General features: G+C 38.6%; 1 long non-coding RNA gene across 1 annotated transcript; it reads right to left on the reverse strand.

The window, feature by feature from the left end:
* Window positions 1-830: 830 nt before the first annotated feature.
* LOC121256895 lies at window positions 831-6254 on the reverse strand. The gene is made up of 2 exons (XR_005939125.1): window positions 6203-6254; window positions 831-915 (listed from the first exon to the last, which is right to left on the reverse strand). It is a non-coding gene; the product is annotated as an uncharacterized LOC121256895 (long non-coding RNA).
* Window positions 6255-7721: the final 1467 nt, after the last annotated feature.

Below are 7721 nucleotides of genomic sequence, written 5' to 3' on the forward strand. Positions count from 1 at the left end.
TCAATAATGGGTTAGATATGAAATTTCACAAACGCCTTCTTTGAAGATGAAGCTATTCAAAACTAGGCAAATATGACACCAATGAAAGGGAAAGCAACCGTCTATTTGAAGATTAAGCGAAAGAGTACATTACGAGAAGCTTCAATAAAGTACTCAAATACCACTTTACATTTCCTGGGTCCTAGTGGAAGAACTATAATGACTATACGGTACCTATTGATCATAGAATTAGGATAAACGAAAGCAAATATAGCTTTTGATCCATATGTGACCCTGCAGTGGGGAGTCTGGTTATTCATACAGTGTTGGAAAGCCCTGCAGTTCTAATTTTCAATTTTTGAGTCATTCCTAGTCATGCATTAATCACGTATTCATAATTTGTTTATATGTCTTGCTATTGGTCATGGATTTTATTGAATATGCTTAAGAAGTTGCCATTGAAAACAGTTCACATTCCAGCTCGATTTGAAGGCTTCTAAAAGGTGCAGATTGTTTCTTCAATTGTCAATGGCTGTCTTGGATTTGGGTACTCGTGCTTGAGAATTTGAGTTTTACAGGAGAAGTTGAGGAAAATTAAGACTGCTTATTCAAACCACACAAATCTAATCCTAGTTTTGAAAGGACAGAAATGGTCCCCGCACTTCCTATCACTGCCCACTTAGTACCGCGTGACCCTACCAATTGCAGAACATTGATGAGTGGTCGATGAATCTGAATGCGATCTATATGTCTTGTGTGTGTATGTGTGAATTAAGCACTTGAATAATCTACAAGTTTTCTTGCTGTCCATGCAATTCAAAGAAAAAGAAACTGCTATTTTTGCTTCATAGTTCAATTACAAATATTGATCAGTTGCAATAGGATCAATAAAAAGGGTAGATATCCATCACTGGCAATGATTATTGTATATGGTATCTTGAGAGTACTTGTTAAGAGGTGGCTTGAATTCAGATTGAACAGTGCATGTGACGTAGGTTCGCTTGAGCGGAGGTTCACTCGGCTCGAGCGAAGTCAGATAGAGAGCTTCGCTCGACATTCGCTCGACACTCAGCTCGAGCGAATTCAAACAGAGAGCTTCGCTCAAGCATCGCTCGAATGTTGGCTTGAGCGAAGTGTGCAAAACCTACGCTTGCTCGACACTCGCTCGACGTTCGCTCGAGCCAATGTTCACAGAAGTGAATTCTCACTTTTCCTATAAATACCAAACGGCGCCTCCACTTTCATTAGACTTCAGAAATCATTTTTTATCTAGTTTTTAGTGTTTTCTTGAGAGAGAAGTTTAGAGTGAGTTTGAGAGATAACTTCCTTGTGAAGTTTTGTTGTATTCATCTGTACTCCATATTTGTTAATAGTGAAATCTCTGATACCGACCCCACCAGTGGACGTAGACTCACTTTGAGTCGAACCACTTAAATCTTGGTGTTCTTTCTGTGTGATTGTCATCAATTTCTTTTGTTTATTTCCGCTACTATACTTCGAGTTAGTCTTAGATCTACAGTTATTCCCAACAAATTGGTATCAGAGCTTGGCTCAGGGTGATCTGGAGGGATGGCTATGGCTAAGTTCGAAGAGGAGAAATTTGACGGTCAGAACAGTTTCAGTTTATGGCGCATCAAGATGAAGGCTTTACTGCGACAACAGGGCTTGTCCAAAGTATTAGAAGTGTCGGCATCTGACGATTCTCCGGCTCCTTCGAAAGAAGAAGAAGAAAAGGTACACAGTACTATTCTTTTGTCACTATCTGATGGAGTTTTAAGAGAGGTTGCTGACGAGGAGACTGCAACTGGTCTTTGGTCGGCACTAGAGAATCTATACATGAAGAGATCTCTCACCAACCGTTTGTATTTGAAACAACGGTTATACACTTTCAAAATGAAGGAAGGTACTCTTATTTCTGAACACCTAGATGAATTTAATAAAATCATTATGGATCTGAGGAACATAGATATTAAGCTTGAAGAAGAAGATCAAGCGTTAATTATTTTATGTTCATTACCCACATCTTTTGAGAACTTTGTGAATTCCATGTTGTATGGTAGAAATTCAATTTCCTTGGTAGATGTAAAGTATGCTTTGATTTCTAAGGAGTTGAAGAATAAATTGAGTGTGAAGAACACTAATGAACAAGCTAGTGGCTTGTTTGTTAAGGGGTCCTCAAGCAGGGGTAGATCGAATGACAGGGGTTCAGAGAAGAATAAGAGGAAATCCAGGGGCAGTTCACAAACAACGTTTAGTAAGAAAAACGTCAAATATCATTACTGCCATAAGTTTGGTCACTACAAGAATGAGTGTCCAAAATTGAAAAACAGAGAGGACGACACTAGTTCATCTAATGCCGTTAGTGTTGCTGATGATAGGTCTAACGACCTAGATCTTGTTCTAGCAATTAGCGACTCAAGTAGTCACTTTAGTGACAAGTGGGTCATGGACTCAGCTTGCACTTTCCATATATGTCCCAAGAGGGACTGGTTCACTAACTATGAATCGGTCAACAGAGGCTCTGTTTTGTTAGGGAATGATATGGCTTGTAGAGTTGCTGGAATTGGTTCAGTCAGAATTAAGATATTTGATGGAATTGTCCGGACATTGTCTAATGTTCGACACATTCCAGAGTTGAAAAAGAATCTTATTTCTTTGGGTACTCTTGATTCTCTGGACTACAAGTACACTGGTGAAGGTGGAACTATCAGAGTCAGTAAGGGCTCTATGGTTGTGATGAAAGGAGATAAGACAAATGGTCTTTATTTCCTTCAGGGCTCTATAGTGACAGGTGCAGTTGCAGTGTTTGTTTCAGATGATCCAGATTCAGATATCACCTGTTTGTGGCATATGCGTTTGGGTCATATGAGTGAGAAGGGGATGTCAATTTTGAGTAAGCAGGGTTTGCTATGTAATCAGAATATAGGGAAATTGGATTTCTGTGAACACTGTGTGTTTGGAAAATAGTGCAGGGTTCAGTTCTCTACAGGGGTTCACAGAACCAAAAGTTCTGTGGACTATATTCATTCTGATCTTTGGGGCCCATCTTCCGTCCCGTCAAAAGGTGGAGCTCAGTATTTGCTTACGTTCATTGATGATTTCTCACGGAAGGTTTGAGTTTACTTTCTGAAGCAGAAAAGTGATGCATTTGTTAACTTCAAACAGTGAAAAGTTTTGATTGAAAATCAGACAGGCAAGAAAATCAAGCGACTTCGCACTGACAATGGTATGGAGTTTGCGGAGGTGAGTTTGGTGAATTTTGTAGAAATGAGGGTATTGCCAGACATCGTACAGTTAGACATACTCCACAGCAAAATGGGGTAGCTGAACGGATGAACAGGACTCTCTTGGAGAGAGCCCGCAGCATGCTTTCTAATGCAGGCTTGGCTAAGGATTTCTGGGCTGAAGCAATCAACACAGCCTGCTTCTTGGTCAATCGTTCTCCAGCCACAACGATTGGTTTGAAGACTTCGAATGAGGTATGGTCTGATACTCCTGCTGATTATTCAAATTTGAAAGCTTTTGGTTGTCCTGCATATTTCCATGTTAATGATGGAAAACTTGAGCCAAGGGCTAAGAAGGACATATTCATCAGGTATGCCAGTGGGGTGAAGGGATTCAGGTTGTGGTGTACTGATCCTAAATCACCCAAGTTTGTGATCAGTAGGGATGTCACTTTTGATAAAAAATCCATGCTTAGTCCGAGAAAGGAGATTACTGAGTCTACAAGACAAGAACAGGATGTTAGAAAGCAGGTGGAGTTTCAGGTGGAAGCACCACAAGGGCTGCCCAGTGGCGCCCAAGATCATGCTATTGTAGATGAGCATGATTCTGATTCGAGTAGCGGCGCACAAGGTGAGCAAGACTACAATATAGCGACTGGTAGACAGAGGAGGCATATTAGACCACCTCAGAGATATGCTGATGCAGATATGGTGATGTATGCTCTTACTACAGCAGATAATATTGTTGGTTAGGAGCCTTCTAGTTATTCAGAAGCTGTCAAGAGCGCAGAATCTGCACAGTGGTGCGCAGCTATGACTGAAGAGATTGAGTCTCTTCACAAAAACCAAACATGGATTTGGTTCTGTTGCCAAAGAAGGTGAAGACTGTTGGCTGCAAATGGGTCTTCAAAAGAAAAGAGGGAATCCAGGGTGATACAGATGCAAGATACAAGGCACGCTTAGTTGCTAAGGGCTTCAGTCAGAGAGAAGGCATCGACTTCAATGAAGTATTCTCTCCAGTGGTGAAACACAGTTCGATCAGATTGCTACTTGCTATAGTAGCATTGTATGACTTAGAGCTGCATCAACTTGATGTTAAAACAGTATTCCTACATGGTGAGCTTGAAGAGACCATTTATATGCATCAGCCAGAGGGATTCATTGTTGAAAACAAGGAAGATCATGTGTGCAGATTGAAGAAATCTTTATATAGTTTGAAGCAGTCACCAAGACAATGGTATAAGCGGTTTGATTCCTTTATGATTGATCATGGTTATTTGAGAAGTAACTATGATAGTTGTGTTTATCATAAGGAATTATTTGATAAGTCTTTCATTTATTTGCTATTATATGTTGATGATATGCTTATTGCTGCTAGAAGCATATCTGACATAGGTTTGTTAAAGACCCAACTTAGAAATGAGTTTGAAATGAAAGACTTAGGTGCTACGAAGAAGATTTTGGGAATGGAAATCTTCAGAGATAGGAAAGCTGGAAAGTTGTACTTGTCCCAGGGAAAGTACATTGAGAAAGTACTTCAGAGATTTGGGATGTTTGATTCCAAACCAGTAAGTATACCACTTGCTATGCATTTTAAGCTTTCAGCTAGCCTATCTCCTCAGACAGATGAAGAGGAACTGTTCATGGCTAGTGTTCCTTATTCAAGTGCAGTTGGCAGCATCATGTATGCAATGGTTTGCACTCGCCCAGACATTTCACAGGCCGTGAGCGTAGTTAGCAGGTATATGGCTAATCCGGGTAAGACTCATTGGCAGGCTGTGAAATGGATACTCAGGTATCTGAGGGGAACCCTGAACTTTGGGTTAATATTTGATAGAGATGTCGATCTCAGTTCCAAAGTTACTGGTTTTGTTGATTCTGATTATGCTGGAGACTTAGATAAGAGAAGATCATTGACAGGTTATGTTTTCACTCTGTGTGGGTCAGCTATTAGTTGGAAAGCAACACTGCAATCCACTGTTGCTTTATCAACTATCGAGGCAGAGTACATGGCAGCAGTAGAGGCTGTTAAGGAGGCCATTTGGTTGAAAGGCTTGGTCAATGATTTAGGTTTCCAGCAAGATGGGATCTCAGTATTCTGTGACAGTCAGAGTGCAATACATTTGACCAAAAATCAAATGTATCATGAGAGAACGAAACACATTGATGTCAGGTACCATTTTCTCAGAGAGATTGTTATAGAGGGTGCTATACAGATTCTGAAGATTGCTACTACAGAGAATCCAGCAGATATGATGACTAAGCCAGTTGCAGTATACAAGTTCAAACTTTGTTTGGACTTGATTGATGTTCGCATTTTGTTATTCCCGTAAGGGATTTGATGGTGGGGATTGGTTTTGTGGTCGGAGGTTTTTTGTGTTGAAATTGGCAGAGTTCAAGCCAAGGTGGAGATTTGTTAAGAGGTGGCTTGAATTCAGATTGAACAGTGCATGTGTCGTAGGTTCGCTCGAGCGGAGGTTCACTCGGCTCGAGCGAAGTCAGACAGAGAGCTTCGTTCGACATTCGCTCGACACTCAGCTTGAGCGAATTCAGACAGAGAGTTTCCTCAAGCATCGCTCGAATGTTGGCTTGAGCGAAGTGTGCAAACCTACGCTCGCTCGACACTCGCTCGACGTTCGCTCGAGCCAATGTTCACAAAAGTGAATTCTCACTTTTCCTATAAATACCAAACGGCGCCTCCACTTTCATTAGACTTCAGAAATCATTTTTTATCTAGTTTTTAGTGTTTTCTTGAGAGAGAAGTTTAGAGTGAGTTTGAGAGATAACTTCCTTGTGAAGTTTTGTTGTATTCATCTGTACTCCATATTTGTTGATAGTGAAATCTCTGATACCGACCCCACCAGTGGACGTAGACTCACTTTGAGTCGAACTACTTAAATCTTGATGTTCTTTCAGTGTGATTGTCATCAATTTCTTTTGTTTATTTCCGCTACTATATTTCGAGTTAGTCTTAGATCTACAGTTATTCCCAACAGTACTAGCCAGCATTTATTATTGATAAAACTGTTAATTCAGGTTGGATTTTTTTTTTTACTCGGTCCAGAATCTAAATAATCGGATTTTGATTATCGGTTATGGCTCGAAACAAATCCAAACCGATATCTGCATAATAAAATTCGGGTACATCCAGTTCAGATACCAGATTTTAAACTCGGAACTCAAGTTTAAACTCAATACTTGGGCTTTTTTCTTTTAATCGGGATTCAACTTTACAGATTTCCATAACAAACCAATTTTCACTACTTCACTCTCTTAACTGCTACAGTCATATTAATTCCAAACGTCACTACTTTCAAAATTCAAAATAAATACACATGAAGAGATTCTATTGTTTCACACGCAAATTTCAATGCTTATCTATAACTGTACCTTTTGTTTGGCACCCACTTTTTGGATTCCTCACATTTTGTCTTTATCTATATCTTTTTGTCTTTGTTAAGTTGTTCCCATTTTTTTTTTTTCCCTTCTTAACGTAGTCTTCGTTGTTGCCTTTTTGTTCTTTCGAAGATGAGAATGACAATCATAATAGCAGTCCTAACGAAAGAAGAGTGAGATTATTAATTAAAATTTGATGAAATGAGATGACTTCATCTCACTTTTATATCCAATTAAACCGCTAAGATTATGAGAATTCCTATTCACTGCCATTGTAGTACCAGTACGTGAGCATACAATTGCAGAAAATTGATGAATGGTCGATGAATCTGAATGCGATCTATATGTCATGTGTGTGCATGTGTGAATTAAGCACATGAATAATCTACAAGTTTTCTGGCTGACCATGCATGAACTTAATTCAAAGAAAAAGGCATTGCATTAATTAGTTTTGTTTCATATTTCAAACACAGATATCAGTTGCTATAGGATCAATAAAAAAGGTAGATATCCATCACTGGCAACTTTTATTGTACATGGACCCTTGAGAGTACTACTAGCTAGCATTTATTATTGATGCCAAATTATAACCATCAGTTTGTACCTTGGTCAAGTATGCATTTATCATCAGTATCCTTAACCTTAAGCAACCTGCAAGCAAGTTCTCACCATAATTAATTTGTAATATTCTAGGTTTGATCTCAGAGTTGTTCTTGGATTTAAAATATAAATTAAATAATTAAATTTTACCAACTTTATTTTTGTAATATATTTTTGTGAACCTAGCTAGCACTTCTCATCTTTCACAAAAGATCTCATTCAAGTAAAGTCACAAACTGATATATATAGTTCAATACATCATACTGTAAAGTCTTTTTTTTATTATAAAACAGATTTAATATATCACCACATCAGTTTCTAAACTTTATTTTTGTGATATCTTTTTCTAAACCTAACATTTCTTTTTCAGGATAAAATAGATCTAAATTAGTAGACCATTTTTTCTTACAAGTAGTACCGTTACGTGCATGTAAATATGTGAGACCAGCTAGATATATAAATGCTAAAGTCACTTTTCAAAATTTCCAAAATTCCTCATAACTTTATTCACAAACATTACTC

Source organism: Juglans microcarpa x Juglans regia, chromosome 3S (assembly GCF_004785595.1).
Source record: "Juglans microcarpa x Juglans regia isolate MS1-56 chromosome 3S, Jm3101_v1.0, whole genome shotgun sequence".
Lineage (NCBI taxonomy): Eukaryota > Viridiplantae > Streptophyta > Magnoliopsida > Fagales > Juglandaceae > Juglans > Juglans microcarpa x Juglans regia.